Source organism: Trachypithecus francoisi, unplaced genomic scaffold (genome assembly GCF_009764315.1).
Source record: "Trachypithecus francoisi isolate TF-2019V2 unplaced genomic scaffold, Tfra_2.0 Lachesis_group4, whole genome shotgun sequence".
Taxonomy (NCBI): Eukaryota; Metazoa; Chordata; class Mammalia; order Primates; family Cercopithecidae; genus Trachypithecus; species Trachypithecus francoisi.
This window is the reverse complement of record NW_022681469.1, coordinates 90,069,940-90,089,717: the sequence shown is the minus strand read 5'-3', so window position 1 is coordinate 90,089,717 and position 19,778 is coordinate 90,069,940. Positions and strand designations below refer to the sequence as shown.

At 36.0% G+C, this 19,778-nt stretch overlaps 1 long non-coding RNA gene across 1 annotated transcript in view; it reads left to right on the top strand.

Moving 5' to 3' along the window:
• Window positions 1–18,810, top strand: part of LOC117073607 — a 51,169-nt gene extending 32,359 nt beyond the window's left edge. Inside the window, exons 3-5 of the long non-coding RNA XR_004433293.1 lie at window positions 553–614; window positions 9,503–9,513; window positions 18,800–18,810. This is a non-coding gene — a long non-coding RNA (uncharacterized LOC117073607). The remainder of the gene's footprint in view (window positions 1–552; window positions 615–9,502; window positions 9,514–18,799) is intronic.
• Window positions 18,811–19,778: the final 968 nt, after the last annotated feature.

The following is a 19,778-nucleotide window of genomic DNA, read 5'->3' as shown; positions in this document are numbered from 1 at the left end:
AAAATGTTTGCATTTCTTAACTTCAGTTTTGAAGAAACAAATTAATTTCTTTAACTCAACTTAATAATTCTTTATTTGACAGGAGTTTTCGCAGCATGATTCAAGAGGAATAGTGTGAGCTCTCCCTTATTATACGGTATTAACTAGAATCCATGACTTTAGGGGTTTTGACTGCCATTTCATAACCCTTAATACAACAATTATATTTCTCGTAGAAGTATTTTCTGTCAGTTACATATACAAAATTATCTTAGTCTTCTAGAATATATACAAAATTTATTTTCTAGCAAGCATAGACAAAATACGGCTTTGCTAGTTTTAATATAACCTGTCTGTTTATGTGGATTAGTGTGTGGTATACAGTTCAAGAACTTTATGTTACATTTATTAAGATCTTTACTTGTATTTAATTTGGGAAGATAATTGTAAACTGAAAAACTAAGTCGATTTGTTCTTATAGTATGTCTTAATTTTATTGTGATAAAAATAATTTCTACATATAGTTAACATATTGTTAAACTGTTTTTGTTTTTTTTTTTTACTAATATGCAGAGACTAGCAATTATTCAAAATTTGTTAGTGGCTTATACAACCTGCTTTTAAAATGTCCTTCAGTTCATTGTTTCTTCACGAAGGTATTGATAAGTCAAAGAAAACCTGACATGTATAGAAGAAAGCCTTCCACCGGGAGTGGAACCAACTAAAAACAGATCTTACTCCCTGATATTCCTTGGAAAAGTCAGTATATCTAGAGTAGGGGTGTCCTATCTTTTGGTTTCCCTGGGTCACATTGGAAGAACTGTCTTGGGCCACATATAAAATGCACTAACACTAATGATAGCCGATGAGCTAAAAAAAAAAAAAAAAAAAAAAATTACAAAAAAATCTCATTTTAGGAAAGTTTACACATTTGCGTTGGGCTGCATTCAAAGACACCCTGGGCTGCACATGGCCCACAGGCCATGGGTTGGACAAGCTTGATCTAGAGAGAGGCTGCTGTAAGGGGAGGAAGACCTGAATTTTAGGGTGGTGATATCTGAGTTCCTGGGAAAGTCACTTAATGTCTCTTAGGACCTCAACTGCTTCAATAATAAAAGGAGATAATAAAGAATATCTTGCTTGTCATGAGAGTCTCTTGAGAAGCCTTCAAAATTTAACATCTTTGACTAAAATACATAGCTCACTGGAATCAAGAAGAGGAAAAGTGCTTGCTAAGATGAAGATGGATTGGTAGCCTTTCCTCCGTGCTTGCTAAGATTAAGGTGGATTGGCAGCCTTTCCTCCGTGCTGCTTCAGATCTACATTGTAGAACCCCCGAATGACTAATTCTGGAGATTTTCCTTTATCCCTCGGCCAATCATACTTTTCAACCAAGTAAGAATTTGTTCGTGCCTTCTTGAGCTAGCACCAACCTGTTTTACAAATGGCATCAAGCCATGCATTTCATTCAATGACAACCTTTCTTTCTGTAACATCTCAGGATGAACAAAACCTTTTTTTCCTGATGATAAAAAATCAAATTATGTCACCTCATTTCAAGGAAAAGATCAGTAATGGCAGCCAGACCCAAAACACCATTTGTATGCAAAGAGAGTTAAACTGCTGGAAAAGTACCCTCACCAGTTAAGTGTGGTATCATTAAATACACACTAAATTTGAAGCAGAAGTTCTAGCGAAAAAAAATATATATCTTGAAATGTGATAGGGTCCATTACGCTTCTTGATGAGATTACTTGTCTCTCCAATACATTACCCAAAGGCGCTTGCTTACAAAACCAGGAATACATTACATTGGAATTATCAGAACTTTTCTAAGTAGGTCAAATTTTGAAGCAAAAAATACTTCAAATTTTATGCAGTGTTACAAAAAAGAAAAATATTAAGAGTTGTACAGCAAAGGTGCTAATCACTTTTTAAAATAAATTTTTAAAAAAATCTTACTCTTGCATAAACATTAAATGTACCACTTTACAATGCAGAGTCCTATACCTGAGGTTATTTACTGTCATCTTAATTCATTTTTCAGTAATAAACTGAATGTTTATTATATAAATATCTTTATTCATTTGGAAACTCAAGAAAAGTTGGGCTCCAAAATAAGTTTAAAATCTAACTCATCATTTTGAATCAAACAGATACAATCCTAACTACAAATATAGAATACTTTCCCTCCTACTTACTGGGTTTTAATTCATGGTGTTGTTACAAAACCACAAAATGCTGATAAGAAATTTTTAATAAAATTTCAGTTTTCCTATAGGTAAATTCATAATAACAGCTTTACTATTTATTTTTATAACTTTTTATATGGGATATTTAAACCAGCTCGCAGCTATAGCTATATGACTAAGAGTGTCCTATGTAGCAACATGATCACATAAAAATTGACTTAAGAACAGTCAGTCAATTCAAAAATAAGCTAAACAAAGAAAGTTCGTTGACTGTAAAACTTAAAAAGTTTTGACTGTAAAAAGTAAAAACTTTTGAAAATTATCTCAAGTAAGAAAAACATAAAAATGTAGGTCTTACATTTCTAATGTTATGTTTATAAAGGTTAGATAAATATGGATCAGAAAAGTACTTGTGAAAATAAATAATAACAATATCACCCTGTTTAGCTTACCTCTGCCATGCTACCTGAATGGTCTACCATTAAGCACTACTTTAGGATGAGGCAGTGAAACCCCCAGTGAAGAAGCCATCTGGGAGTGAATATATGGGCCAATCATAGTGTATTGTGAATTACTGGAAATAATACAGACTTGTATTTTAGCATTAGTAAGTAGCAGGACTCTGAGAAAAACGAATTTAGAGCTGTAACATTTAAATGGCCTATGAGAGAAGAAAGGGCAGAGTGAAATCACCCAGGCACAGGCCTCAGGCAGGATGGAAGGTCATGAAGGTTAAAAAGCAGAGAACATTATTTTAATGATTTGACACATTATCCAGACCAACTTCTTATTGTGAAGATGAAGAAATGCAGGACCAAAGAAACTATCAAAAAGGAGAATGGCAGCCCTAGAAACAAACTTTGTTGAGGTCACATTTATACCTAGCACTGACATTTACTGTGCCACTTGTGGTTCTTCTCATGACTAAACTCTTTTGGATCAGGACTAAAAACTGTTCCAAGTCTTACAAGAATTCCAAGCCAAACCATAATATCCTATTTACTGTCACAAGAATCTAACCTAGTTTAGAATGTTATGGTAGCATTCAAACATTTAACATTTTGTTAAAATTCTACTATGTATTTATGTATCCCCAAACAAGGTATGAAATTAGAGTTTTTAAATGTCTATGCCAGTAGGATGGATTGGCAAGGAGAGCAGTCAGAAAAATAAAACAAACTCAATGGCTATTTGAGAAATGCAGACACATGGACCAAAGAATTGGTGCAAAATTCTTTGGTCCACTCCGTTTAATGGCAAAAACCACAGTTACTTTTGCGCCAGCCTAATAATCCCCTACCATAACATTTATTGTAAAGACAGCCCAAGGAAGCCCATACGTGGAAATAAAATGACTGAAAGTTTTTAAATAAAGATAAGCAATAGCCATAGCAAAAGCTTATAATGTGTTTTCAATACCACCATTAGTGATGGGCATTTCCTAAGCTTCTTGTCCCCAGGTTTCTTCCTTTCATGTGGCTTCAACTCGCAACTACACTGAAGTTTCTCAAATCTTCACCTCCAGTTCTACTGTTCAACAATGACGTTTCTAAGTTTCCATCTTGAATTGCCCAGACAGAGCAAGCTCTCAGATGTCCTGCTTCCATGGCAAGTACAAGTCTAGACAATAAACATGGCACTTCAATCTTCCTAAAAGAAGGCACCGCATACAAAGTCTGTCTCAGCCTGTGTGCTTCTTGTCCCCTGCCTCCTTCTGCGATTCTGTTCATAAAACCTCCATTCTAACACTGTATTTAAACCACTGTCATCTTGACCTTAGGCTCCCCCTTTCTCCACAGAGGCAGACAGTCACAGAAATGTCTACTTCTTTCTAATGGTGCCACTGCCCCCACGCTTGGTACCAAGCCTCAAAGCCATGTGTCTGCATTTCTCAAATAACCATTGAGTTTGTTTTATTTTTTCCATGGCTCTCCTTGCTAATCTACCCTACAGGCATAGACATTTTAAAAACTCATTTCATACTTCGTTTGGGGATACATATATATGTAGTGGAATTTTAATACAAGGAAACAAGAAACAAAATATTCAGAAATGTGTTTCTCCTTGGCAAAGAGGGGAATTCACATGGGGGTTTTATTGATAATGGTTAAATTCCATATCCTGCCTTGGTTGTGGGTATCTAAGAGTTTATTATAGTTACACACACACACACACACACACAAATATGAGCTATACGAACTATGTTATAATCAAGAGAAAATAAAATTTATTATTTTTAAAGAAGTAGATCTTTACACATTTTAAGAAAATAAATCTGGTCGGGCGCGGTGGCTCAAGCCTGTAATCCCAGCACTTTGGGAGGCCGAGACGGGCAGATCACGAGGTCAGGAGATCGAGACCATCCTGGCTAACACAGTGAAACCCCGTCTCTACTAAAAAATACAAAAAAACTAGCCGGGCGAGGTGGCGGGCGCCTGTAGTCGCAGCTACTCGGGAGGCTGAGGCAGGAGAATGGCGTGAACCCGGGAGGCGGAGCTTGCAGTGAGCTGAGATCCGGCCATTGCACTCCAGCCCCGGCGACAGAGTGAGACTCCGTCTCAAAAAAAAAAAAAAAGAAAATAAATCTATTAAATGTTTAAATTATGTTTTTAATACTGAAACTTCTCTAATATGTACTTCAGCATAGGAACTAACTCTACATAAAGAATCCAGTTTTGATGTAAGAAGTCTAACATGCACTGGGTGGAGCACTGTCCTCTATTTTTAACCACATAGATAAATTGTATTGAAAATTCTGCAGAGGTAATTCATGTGAGTGCACAATACTTTTATTTATTCACTTTGTTTTTTACAAAGAAGTTTCAAGATAAAAACCAAATTCAAAGATCACTTACTACAGAAACCTATTGGTAAACCATGAACGAAAGGCAGTAAAGGATCTAACACTCTCCTGCAGAACAATTCTAGTGAAGATCTACTATTGTCAAGGCCTGATGTTAGGCACTGAGCAGGTCTGCATTAGTCTATGTCAAGGTTTCTCAGTTTCAGCACTATTGACATTTGGTGCCAAATAATTATTTGTTGTGGGGGGCTGTCTGGTGCATTACAGGATATTCAGCAGCATCCCTGGCCTCTTCTCCCTAGATGCTGGGTAACATACCTGCCACCAGCTGTAATAATCAAAAATATGTCTAGACATTGCCAAATGTGCTCTGGGGTACCAAACTGCCCCCAGTTGAGAATTACTGGTCTATGCAAATGGTTCCCTCAGCAATGGTACCTGGTAATCTTGATATTGGAATACACAAGAAGAAAGTGCTGAATTCAAGTACTTTGCACTTCCAGGGAAGTAAGTTTAGACCAACATAGTTTATTACTGCTTCCTTGTATACCATACAGTTACATAAAGATAGAAGTAAGATAATTTCTAAATATACTGCCACTTGGGAAAATAATATGTCTCTTTTATTGTCTTCATATATTTATTCAATTGGTCAACAGTAAACTTGATTAGTCAGTATGTTAAAATCCAATGCAATTTTAAAGAAATTATATTTTCTATATTTATGTCAGTGAGCTCCATGATACCAATTCCATGGTGTTTTTTGATTATTTATTAGCTCCTTAGTATTTGACATGGATAATCACTCCTTTCTCCTGAATATGCTATTTTCTTATGTTTTCCTTAAAAACTACAACTTCCTTATTTTCCCTTTTCTCTGACCATGACTTATCCACCTCCTTTACTGGCTTCTTCTCCTCTGTCCTCTAAATTTTGGAATTTCCAGTGGTTGAGTACTGGGTCCTCAGATTTTCTCACTTCATCCCATCTCTCTGAGTGATCACATCTATCTCCATGGCTTCACTTAACATCTACATGATGTCTTATGCCTACTTGACATCTCCCCTTGAATGTTTCAAAAGCATGTAAATTGAGAAGTTCAAGCCTGCTCTTCTTCCAATTTGCCCATCTTCACACATGACATCTCACTAAACCCAGTTGCTAAACACCATAGGATCATAATTGGCACTCCCCAACAACATTCAGCTGTTTACCAAGTCCTATTAATTATACAGGATTTCTCACTCAGTCCACTGCCCCTACACCCCGACACTGTTTAATCCAAATGGCCATCATTTTTGGACTAAGCTATTGAAACAATTTTCTAACCTATTTCCATGTGTCTACTCTTGCTCTTCACGAATCTATTCTCCACTCTGCAACTAGTTTAAAAATATTATTCAGGTCATGCAACTCCCTGTGTAAACCTTTCAATCACTTCTGATTGCACTTGCACAACATGCAGCTGCATAACATGACCTACTAGGCTCAGCATGATCTGGACTCTTCCAGTACCTCTAAGAAACTTCCCCACTTTTGACATGTTTCAGCCATGCTGACCTTTACTCTCTTTCTCAAACAGGCAAAACTCTTTTCCATTTTGACATATCCAGTTCCCTGTGACTAGAAGCATCTACACCATTCAGGCTGTTTAAAGTTAACTTCATTTGAGAGACTATCCTTGATCCCCCAAAGACTACAGGATATGCTATATAAATACTTAACATGTATCACATGTTAAATTAATACAACACTCCTAGGAGCTCAGTATCATTTTACAGGTGAAGAAATCATGGCCTAAGAACATTAGTTAAATACCCAAAACCAGAGAGTAATGGGCTTTGAACCATGATTCTCTAATCCCAGGGTCTGGGATTATCCATACACACGCACCCTCTCTCCCAATGCAGACGGTCCAATGTAGTTAGAATATATTTGGTGAACTATAGCATCATTTATTTCATAAAACTGTTTTTCACCCCAAACCCGTGAACTTTCTGAGGGCACAAACTGTGATTATTGATTTCTGGATCTCCAGCAGGAGATGCTAAGCAATTGTGAATAAATGGACAAAAGAACAAATGAAGACAGAATTCATCTCAAGGGAAAACAATGCTTCATCTATTCAAGACTTTTAATACATGTTATTTTTAAAATTTAAATTAAGTTAATAATTAAATCAAGCATTAATTAATGTTTATTGATTTTTAAAACTTACTGAATTTTCACATTTAATAATAGCAGTGACATAATGCATTGACAAATGTTAAATATTAGGATAGAAAACAATCTGCAAACATGAAGGCACTAGTACACAGTAATCCAATGGGTGACCAACCCCACCAGAAATCACATGAGTGCACAAAGAAGTGGACACTGACAAGCTAAATAGCACTCTGAATCTGTCTCGATTGACAGACAAACACAGAAATTTCCAACCCTAAACCCTGCTTTACAGGTTGTGAATATGTTCTTATGAGATAAAGACATTAGAGATAAAAAGAAAAAGAAAAAACAGATGATGGAAAAATTCTGGAAAATGGTTTGCAGTGGCCAGTACTAAAGAGCTGCTCTGCTTTCTCAAAGGTTAAGAATCCAAGAATGCAACATAACAGTGACCCTTCCCACTTCACTCACCCCAACACTGGCAACTGCAATTCTCTTTATCCTTTTCTTTTTCTGCAAAAAGATCATATGATTTCAAATCTCTACCAATATTTTTATAGGTAAAGCTTAACTGATTCTGTCAAGATGACAAAAGTACTGTAGCCAATGAAGGAAAAATGAATGAGTGCAAATTGTATCAGATTGCCTGATAAAAGGCAAGTCAATCATTTATATCTGATGTTTGCATTTTTAGCTCTAAATTTTAGACCATGTCCCCTTGAGTGAAGAAAAGATTTTTTTAAAACACCATTACTCTATTGGAGGGGAAAAAAATTCTCCAAACTTGTGAAATTAACCTCTCTCTTCATTCACACATTCAGTTCTATTTTTGCATTTGTACCCGTAATGTAAAAGATAAAGCACTTCAAGTCAATTCCAGGTTTCTAAAATGTCTGACTGTGCATGTCCCAGTTCTCTTCAGCACCTCCCAGAAGATTCAGCCAACTTTTATTTCTGCAGCGCATCAGTGTTTATCATTTGTTTTACAACAGCACTGCATGTTCTCAAAAACTGACTTAGATGTATTTCACCCTCCTCTACAAAACCTCAAGAGAGACAAATGGCCTTAAAAACAAAATCCACCACTGAAGCATGGTTAATTTACTAAAAGAGCATATCTTTTTTTACCTGTCAGTTCAATATTTACTTTTTACAGTGGTAACTCCACACCACCCCCAACCGCCTCTGTATTTGTCAAGATTTATGACAAATTTCCAGCTTGTAATTAGGCATTATGAAAATTCACTGTGGGAAAACTATTACTAGAGAAAAGGTTTTCCATTCAGCTTGCTTTATAGGAATACTGATGACTTTCATCTTCAGGAAGCTTAAGAGCAAAACCACAGATGCATTTCGAGTGCACATGTTTGAACAAATCTATTTCTTGTGGACAAATGCTCTAAGAAGTCAGACAGACTTGGAACAAAATTCTGGCTGTCTCTTATCAGCTGAGTAAGTAGCTTAGCTTCTCTGTACCTTAGTTTCTTTTCTATAAAATGAAGATATTAATAGTAAATGTCACATAGGGATATAGGGAGGAGTAAATAAGAAAATCACACAGCACAGTGCCAGGTGCATTGTCAATGCTCAATAAATGACAGCCATTACTATTTGATGAATAGTATAGAAAAAAATAGCTTAGGGAAGGTCCTCACCATCCATTTGTTGCCATCCTCAGAATTTCACCATTCTGATTAGCAATGAAAAGAGTATCTGAGTAACTTGCAGCCCTGGAAGACCTCTACATCAGAGACAGATGCATAAGAGCTCAGACATGAGGCAGCCTCTCAGGCCCAACAGTGTTTCCTAAACCCAACTGCAGTGCCCCTTCAAACAGACATTAGAGGAGTCCATGAAGCCCATGACAGGGGGTCTTTTCCATCACATCTACTCCTTGCTCTGTGAGCTTAGACAAATCTCTACTCTCTTGTCCTCAAAGTGAGAGGGTGAGCAAGACAAGCTCAGATACCTTTTGTTTGTAGAGAGAATTAATTCAGAGCAGGAGAGGACTGAAGCAAGAGCAAGGAGTTTTTAGAGGGTGCAAAAGCAAGCAAGACATCTCAATGGAGACTTTTCCTAGCCTGGTATTATAAAATAATCAGGAGAAAAGCAATGGTCAGAAGACAGCCCAATATGCTCAGATACAACCTTTGGCTTTCTACTTGGACAAATCACAACCCTACCATCACTCTAATAATTCTGACCAACAGTTGTAGGCTAACAGTGAGCATTCTATGTTCCCAGCAATTTTCAGAGTCTTGGCACGCACTGGTTCATCATCCCTCATGCTCAGATCAGTGCTATTGTATTCATTTTCAGGTGAGGAAACTGAGACACAGAAAGGTTAAGAAACTGTCTTAAGGATACTGGATTGTGATGGAACCAAAATTTGACCCCAAACAGTTTGGCTCCAGAGACTACAATCTTAATATCTACCATCCCCTACTCCTGTTCCCACTGGTGAAACAACCACTGGAAACTCATTTGTGCTTTTTATGACTCATAATTCAATTTTATGTAATAATATTTCTCTAAACCTTATACTGCTGAGCTGGTATAAGCCTTTAGGAAATCCTAGACCTCTTTTATTTAATGTTCACAATGGGCATATTTCAAAATGTTGCAATTCAACTAGATTGAAGGAGGGAGTGTGTGGATGACACAACCTGGGCTCTGAAGTTATAGCTATTGAAGGCGTGTGATAGATGCATGGGAAATCTCTACACTATTCACTCTATTTTTGCTTGTGTTTAAACTTTTTGATAATAAAAGAGTTAAAAGCAACAAAAAATTTTAACCACAAAGAAGACAATAGAAGACTAAGCTGTTTCAAGATCCAGACGGACATTCAGCTTCAGTAGATAAAGCCCCTGCTGACAATTCCAGGCTAAATTTCAAAAACTCAGAGTACAGGAACTTATTTATCAATATTTTTACTAATTCAAGAACCCTCTCCCAAAAACACTTTAGTCTTATCTATCTGAAATAATAAAGGCATTCTCACAGTTAAATTTTTTGCTCAATGTAATTTTTGTTGTTGTTGCTGCTACTGATTGGAAAAACCTTTTGCTTCCCTCCTCATGACAGGTTTATCTTTCCACAGCCTACAAATTATTAAAGACGATTTGCAGAGTCAAACTTAAAAATATCTACTCCATTATCTTTTTCACAGTTCTCTTAAAAGGTTAAAAGAAAGAAACTTACCCGTTTTATTGTGCATTCCCTCTTTGCCAAAGTGTGCCGTGGTTTGCAAACTAGCTCAGTCCTTCTGAACTTTTCTGTATCCGTTATAATATTAAAGAGCCACAAGGAAGGGAAGTGGTTAGTCAACTTGCTAATTTTATCAGTCCCTCCCACTGGTTAAATAGTACCTGATGCTACAGATGCAGTATCAGTTTTCCCAGCTCATTTCTCTGCTACTGAACAGCCTTATAAAGACTGCATAACTTGGGGGCAAAGAGAGTGACTATATCTGGTATGTAGGCATGAGAGAGTTAATGAATGAACATTTTATTACTATTAATAAGAAGCCTAATAGATTACAGAAACCAGCAATTCAACAGGAGGAGGAGGAGGAGGAGGAGCAGGAGGAGGAGGAGGAGGAGAAGGAGGAGGAAAGAGAATGTTCATCAGCTCCATACTCTAAGCATACTCAATTTGGGTAGGAAGGGGAGTGATTTTTTTAATGCAATCAGAGGACGTGTGGGAAGTGGCTGGTGTTTCATTTGTTGATAAATGATTCTGCCCTGGAATGGATCCAATTTACCGGATATAGAAACTTCCACAACTGGGGGCCCTGGCTCCGATGACTCTCTTTCTCTGAAGCTTACTAATTAAAACACAGGGCAAACGACCAAATGTGTCCCTCTGAATGAGGGAAAAGTAGACATCCTCTGAAGAAGCAGCTATGAATTGTTTCCTAGATGGAAAGGCCTGCAGTGAATGAAAGGAAAAAGAAGAGGCTGAGACCGATTTTAATGAAATAAAATGATTTTGCTGTTTCAATCTCACTCCAAAAGATTTCAACATATAAAACACTGTCACTCCAGAACCCTAGATTATGCAATTTTCTGAGCTACTTAAATGGGTGCATTTGAATTAAATCTGGAGTACTCACTTTGAAGTGCCTTTCCCACCATATCTAAGCATTGTGGCATTGGAAAAAAAAGTCTGAAAACCAAATCATCCTGAAGTCTCATTAGCTCTTGCTTTTGATTGGCTAAGAAAATGTTTCTTCGAAGAAATTCTAATTTTTTATATATATTTACATGTGGTGATAATTTCACAAAACGAGTTAAATTTGGTAAGCTGAGGCAGGTCGAGGAAACTAGCGATTCTGTCACTGATACCCTTCTTAGTATTCCCCCAATTCGATGATACTTAGCTTATAAAATAAAGAAAAGAAAAACTTTGAAGACTTACTGAATTTGTTTTCCACCTCCTAAGTCTCTTTTATAATTAGATTTAAGAAAATGAAAATCTAAGTACTACGCTGAAGGAAAATACAAGCAATGTCTTACTCTGAGATCTCTCCAATAAATTCTCTTGAAGAACAAAAAGCACAATTCTAAGCCCCCAAGGTCATCTTTTTATATTTGGTCTGAGTTTAAGAACAAATACCTGAAATCAATACTTCACAGTCATGACTCTGGCTTTAGTCCCTCTCATTTACATCTGTAGCTTTTGCATCTTCAGGAAAGAAAGAAGAAAAGACACAGTTCTAGAGGAAAAAGAATGGGGGTAAGTGAAAAAGAAGGGAGAGAACTTTGCTTCATTGTCCCCTTCTCCAAAACTCTTAACAGCTTCCCCAAGCATCTAGGTTAGTTGGCACCTCCTCGGCTTCATCCACAGGCCTTCCTCACCCATTCAAACATACCTACTTGCCCCTCTCTGAAATCCTGGAGCATATTTCATCATCCTCTCAGTCTAGACATAACTTATTTCTATGTAATGTCTTTCTAGAAGCCTGCAAGCCTCTTTAGGACCAATGTATATTCTCTATGCTCACCTAGAGCATTAAGCTGCTCAAGCACAAAACTTCACATTTAAAAACAAGTATTTTGTAATGCCTCTTTTACTAACCTAATACAAAGCTCATAGTTTATACAAACAACCTCTATAATAATATTCTTTTTAGTCATAAAGTGCCCCAGGCATGAGCATAACCTCCATATTGAGGAACTTATCTGATGCCTACCCTACTACCAACAAGTAAATATGAATTAAAGAGAAGTAATAAGAAGCCAGTACTTTCAAGAAGGTTAAGAAAGTGAAAGACTGGAGGGTTGAGTGGTTGCATGGACATTAGGCTAAAATTTAGTATTAGAATAAGAAACAATAAATCAGGCTTACAGGCAAGTGATAAAAGGAAAATAAGAGTAACTGAAGTCTAGATAACATGCCAAGGCAAATTATAGATGGTAAAAGTGAAAAACACACAAAGAAGTATTAATATTCTCTCATAAGATCTGAGATTTCTTATTCATAAAAAAAGTTAAAGAAGTGTTAATTTTGCTTTTTGTTATATCGAACAAGGGTGCTACAAATGAACACTGATGGAGCTGCATTGTGTTGGTTATTCAAATACCATGAGCCACTTTGTTGTCAGTGACATGGTTTTCCTAATGGTGAACAATGCACAGTAAACCTTCCAAAGCAAAGAACAATTTTACCTGAAATTTTACAGTAGTTGTAGTCTTAGGAAATTCAATGTATACTAAAATTGAATTAAAGCAGTTTTTATATGTGCAACCAATTTTTTTTCTAGGCTCAAATAATTATAAACAGGTGTTTCACCTACATGAATACCCAAAGGGATTGTTGAAAATGCAGGACACAACTTCCAGGTCCAGGATGGCCTCTCACATAACAGGACAGCAGTCCACTAAATGCCAATAGTGCCCTCCAAGCACTGTGGCATCCAGAAAACACTTTCAAATCTTCCCTTAGGGGCCAGTACAGCCTTGTTGAACGCACTATCCTAGACAAACTACTGCCCTGCAAACAGCTGGTTTTGGGAGTCAGGTAGGCATATCAAGATGTGAAGGAGACCAGGACAGCAATGTGCTGAATGCAGAGTGCATGCTCCTGCTGGCTAAGGCCAACTGTGGCCATCTGCTCTCAACTGTGGCCAACCAGGAGTCAGCCCCAGCAGCACAAAACCCTCATTTATCAAAAGAAGGTGGACATCTGGATTTTTATGTGAAACCTCCTTTTTAAAAAAGAGTTGGCAAACACTCTTTGAACTATACAAAGTTTGTCTTCAGGCTAACAGGATTATTGGTTGCTCAATCAAAAACATATAACAACATTTACAAAATATGTAACGTCAGAGTATGGTATTCAACGTAACAAGTACTTTGATCCCCTATTGTATATAGGAATTATATAGAATAAACTGGAGTATCTGCCAACATATTAATTAGAATTCTCTATTACTTTTTTGTTTTTCTTTTTTCTTTGCAGTATTTTCTAATTTTTCTAAAATAAATACATAAGGCTTTGCAGTAAAAAAATAAGCAATAGAAAATATATTTCCATTTTAAAAATTGGAAGATGGTAGTTATAAAAAGCTCTTTAAATACACTCAGAAAAAACTACCATTAAAATGGGCAAAACAAATTAAATTCCTTTCAAATACCCAGTTCTGTTTCATCTCAAGCACTGGTTAAAGATCAGATGTAAAAATTAAACTGTCTGCAAATCAGAACAGGGATATGCCCAGGTAATGGAATAATTACCTTGTGTTCTAGATATGTAAGTCATTATATTATCTCTTGTATTAGATAGTCAGAGCCCACACAGGAAGGATGCAGGTCTGACTGCGCATCATAGAAAGCACTCAAATGAATTGTGCATCAATTTAAAAAGACCTAGGTTCTAAAAGTGGTAAAAAATAAACTTTCCTATGAGCAATAATAATAAAGTTAACCTTTAAAATGAAGGTGCTTTAGTAATTTAATTACCTTTTTCCTATTTACAAAATTAATATTAGAAGCTGAGTCATGATGGAATTCAATAAAATTATTTTATTAACTTCCTCTAAGGCTTAAAAAATACTTTATTAAACTCTCTTTTTATAATTCAGTCTTCTCCTTCACTCTGCTGAAGACTTGGACCACATTTTATTCCTATAAAAACTGATTTTCCCCCAAATTAGAAATATGTAACTAGAAATGATTCAAAGCTGACCCTCCTAGGTACCAAAACACAACATCCTGAAATCATACATAAGACCACTTAAAACACACATTTATATACACTATACGTTCTGTAATTATTATTGAATTTTCACAATTTAGAAAAATGTACCACTAGACTGTATACAGAGGGACTAATTGGACCATGGTAACCGGTATGAAAATAATGATGATACAATTTTTAGAGATATTACCTTTTCTTTTTTTCTTAGGAAGCATGGTCATGCATGGTGCTTATTTTGAAAGGAAATTCAACCTTTTTCCTGTCTTAAGTTATATGCTGACTAGAGTTTGCGTTCTTAAATATGTGTTCAAGTTTGTTCATTTCAATTCTGCAGAATCAGAAGATTATACAGTTTGTGAACTAAATCTTTCCTTTCAATTGTATCTTTCAATTTTGATTACAAAAGCAGATGTTTGTAGGTTTGAAAGTTGCTAGTTCAACATTGCAGGGGAATCCAGGGTAAACAAAATTACCAATTGCCCAGCATAAAAAGAAAATCTCATCAGCATAGTATCATGTAGTATGTATTTCTGAGATGCATCCCAAATTTAGTGTCTTTAAAATGCCTTTGACACTTGACTAAATTTAGTGCTAAGATGACTGTTTGCAGCCAAGATTTTACTTATTGACATATATTTAAATAAATGAGAAAAACTACCACTGGAACACAATGTGTCTAAATATATACTTGCTGAAAAGAAGGAGCATTCCAGTGTGCCCGTCTTCTCTAGTAAACATAAAACATAATACTCAACTTCACTGGGAAGCAAATAAATATAAATTATGACACATTAACATTTTTACCTATCATTGATGCTAATAGATGACGACAAGCACATGATGTGAAAAACACTGCTAGTAGGAGTGTAAATTGGTACACCTTTCCCAGGGAAAAAAATGTCACACTATATCAAAAATCTTTTAAAACGTTCACACTCCTTAAGAGTGATTCTATTTCTAGGAATCATTTACAAACAAAAAAAAGTCAAGGATGTGGATGGCGATTTATGTAAATGAATGTCCATCACACTGCTACTTTAAAGTGTCACTGAATAATTGCAAATGGTGTATATTCCCAATATAAGGAAAATAATAAAAGAAATTATGGTATAATTATATGTCATTATTATAAAAACTTCTACAAATCATGATACTGAAAATATTGAATAACACTAAAAAATGAACAATATTGAATAAGAGAGGGGATAGAAAAATACACATTATGACTTGGTATTATGACCCAAGTCTTAGAACCCAAACATACACTTGCCATTCACACCCTCACAATTTCCCCCAAATTTTACCCCACAGTCAATGGAAAAAAGACCAAAAGAAAAGCCCAGAGTGTGAAGACTGTGTCCTTTACTTGTCCTTTAGCTTCTGGAATTTTATTTCATTTTACTTTGGTTTAGTGGATTTTAATTTTTCTCCTTGATCAAGTGAAGCTTGCCTGGCAACTCAGAAGCTTTAGGGTGAAATCCACCTCACTTTAATGTGGAAACAACTGTCAGTGGGTCCTTATTTTAGTTATTCCACAAGAAATCACATTACTTTTTAAAACAGAGTGCTGAAAATCATGTCTGATTTATAGCAAAATGAATACTTAAAATTTTACCTGGGACAACAGTAACATTGAGTGTTGGATTTAAATCAAAAGAAGAAGAAAGAAATCTTCCTGTATCTAGTCCCTATAAAACCAAGCACTGAACAAATTGGAGGTCTTTTAGTTACCACAACAACCCTACAGGTTAAGTTTTCTCATACCTAATTTACACATGGGGAGACTAATTTACCCAAAGATTAGATAAATTGGCCAAGGTCTCACATTTGACAAATCAAGAATCAGAATTGATTATAGTCGATCCTGACCACAAAACCAAAGACTAACACTACATACAAAGATTTTATAAAGGAATACAGGTAGTTAACCTGTGGTAATCTTCAAACATACTTTTCTTGTCTAAAGTTACTATGGTGGAAGATGAAATAGGAGGTAAAGGAGAATTGGGTAAAAGTACACAATTGAATACATTAACCAAGCCTATATTTTTCAGACCAAAAGTCAGGACACAGGATCTGAACCTGTGAAACAGAAGTAGTCCCAGAGTTTCATGTTTCATGTAACCACCATTCGCCTAATGTTTAATGAAAAAAAATATATATGTGTGTGTGTATGTGTGTTGTAAATACCAAATTACATTTATAATTGTTTGTATGACTTTAAAGCTAAAGTCATACAAATAATATATGATCATAAAATCAAGTAATACACAAAATATATATAGACAAAGCAAAAATTGCCTCATTATCCTACACTACACAAAAAGCCAGTGAGAACAATTTGGTGGCCTCCTGGACTTCTTTATGCTCACATTCACAAAATTATGGTAGCACTTAAGGATATGAATGTTGTGTAAATTGTACAAGTGACATGAGGCAGGGTTTAACTTTAAACACATTGATTTAATTTCCAGAGGATCTCCTTTCTGACTTTTTATTTTGCTGGGGCCAGAGGGGAGAATACTCCACAAACAAAGAAATGGAGAACTTTGTTGTTTTGATTTATTTTTAATACTTTCCAAAAATCCAAAGTATTAGGTGGTTGATTCTGCCATTTATTCCGGTTTCCTTTCGAGCAAATCATTTAATTCTGCAGCTGAATGTTTCCCATCTATAAATAAGGGTGATTACCTATAAGAGTTCTGAAAAAGTCAGTGACTCAGTAACTATATGGAATTATATTTCAGTAACTTTCTTTTAAAATCTGTTTTAGAGTAATGCAACATGCTTAACAAAAATGAAACGCAAATCTTTAGAATTTCAAACGAAGAATTAAGATACCATTGGGCCATGTACACTCACAACCTATTATGCAAAAAAGAATGATAATCGGTTCACCAAATAATAGCCATACCACTGTTATACTTTCTGCTACATAAACTTGGTATTCCACTACATTTAAAACAAATCTCTAATTCACCTTTGCTTTACTCAATCCCTTTGCTATGGTTTGGCTCTGTGTCCCCACCTAAATCTCATCTTGAATTGTAATCCCCACATATCGGTGGAGGGACCTGGTGAGAGGTGATTGGATTATGGGGGTGGACTTCCCCTTGGCTGTTCTCGTGATTGTGAGTGAGTTCTCAGGAGATCTGGTTGTTTGAAAGTGTGTGGCACGTCCCCCTTTGCTCCCTCCTGCCACCATGTGAAGAAGCTGCCTGTTTCCTCTTCGCCTTCCACCATAATTGTAAGTTTCCTGAGGCCTCCCAGTCAGGCTTCCTGTTGAGCCTTCAGAACTGTGAGTCAGTGAAACCTCTTTTCTTCCTAAATTGCCCAGTCTCAAGTAGTTCTTTATAGCAGTGTGAAAACAGACTAATACACTCTTCTTATATTATTACTATGCCCTACTATGAAATATCTCCCCTTGCTGGGTTAGAGTGTTGAGTATCTAAAAAATTGAGATAGAAATTTCAAGGCACTGAGAACCAGGAAAAGGTCAAAGAGTTTCATATGCCCCATTTATTACCTTTCAAATGCAGGACCTAAAAAATATTCAGAATTTCCAACATTTCTTTCAGCCCTAATTTTAACAGTGGGAATCTTTAATCAGTCAAATAGTCCTGAGCTCTAGCTAGTTCTGTCCACACAGTGACTGGCTGTACAGAGTGAAGATTACAACATCAACCATGTGGCCAAGAGGAGGCAGTACCCAGATTCATTTATTACTTTTCCCCCAGTGGATTGGTATGGATGCATTGTGAAGTGCAAGTGCAACATCCTTTTGCCTCATGGAACACATGGGGATAAATTCTTCACCAAATTACACATAATCCAAGTGAGCAGAATTCTTAAGGGAACACTCAGCAAGTGATAATCACTTTCCCTTTGTGCAAATATGTCATTTCCCTTTCAGAAAAGGATCCTGGGACCTTGCATTGTCTTGTTTAAGAATAATAATCACAATGTATCACTCTCATTTATTTCTCCTAAGAAATAAAATGTTTTTATTTCTCAAAGACAGGGAGTCTTGGGCACCATTTTGAGATTTTCTTGAGAAATATTCACAATATACTTCCATTTACTAATCACATAATCTTTAGAATGTTATTAAACTTTCTGGACTTGATTTCTCATTTACAAAATGGGATTTATAATACCTATTCCATAGAATTGCTGTGAACATTATATTAGGTTTATTATATGCAGGGCCTTGCACAGTGACTAACACATTGTAAACAGTCAAAAACTGATAAATACAATTACTGTAACTACTAGCAATAAACAATATTTAGTTTTTTCCTCCTTATACTAAGAAAGATATTATGATGATTCTGTGTGTGTATGTTTCTTTCAATATTTTTTACAGTAGCTACAGGCTTATTCAGGCCTTTTTTCTAAAAGCTTTACTATATAGTTTTAAAAATCCTTTTAAGATTCATAATCCTATTGAGTCAAGAATAAAATGTGTACTTAGTTTCAGGCAAACAATTGTTCAACAGAAGCCCCTTCAGTTTTTAATTATGCTCTCTTCCCTTTCCAAGTTCACTGTTATTCTCTGATTTTTAATCTTAAAAGTCAGTCATGGTACATTATTTATGTTATATTCAATACGGAGAAAAAGGAGAAAAGGGATTTTATTCAGGACACTAACTCTAACCTTGAAATGTTATTTTCTGAACATTTGTTCTGCTCACTGAGCAAATTTTAGTCTTCAAGTCAGATGTCTAAATACAGTGCTTGAGCTCTGCTTAAAGGCTAAAAATACAGACTTCTGCACAAGGTGATGGTTACAAAGGAAGGTGTTTAGAATATGGTTCAATAGAAGCTAAGGTAATTGAGCATTAGCTATACAGTTCAACCAGAAGAATTCCTCATCTACACTGAAGCTTTGGAGTCAAACCGTAGGCTATTATCCTTTGAAATACATTTTACATGGAAAGAGAATCAATTAAAGAAGTGGTTTCCTGAAACCTTCACCAGGTCCTCAGTTTTGATCATTTGAAGACTAGAAGTCATGGAATCCTTTGTCAACCTCTTTCTCTCTCTCAAATTGAGTACTTAAGCACAGCAAATCTGAACAGGAAGACTGGCTGCAAAACCCATGCAGTATTTTCCTCCTCTTGCGAAAATATTTGAATAGAAGTCAGTGAATAGTTTTGATGCTCACTAATACCACGATAAAACAAGGTCATCATATAGGAAGTTTATTATCCTCCAGGAAACATACTGTGTATCACTGCCTGATTCTGCTTCAGACTCACAAACTAAGCTCTGTTCCACCTTGTATCATCCCTTCTCGGACTCACAAACTAAGCTCTGTTCCACCTTGTACCTTGTATCATCTTACACTAAGTCTTCCTCAGGCACATCTGCCCAAAAGTAAAGTGTCAAGCAGAGGGGAAGAGGAAAATAAAACAGAGGCCTGGAATGGATAA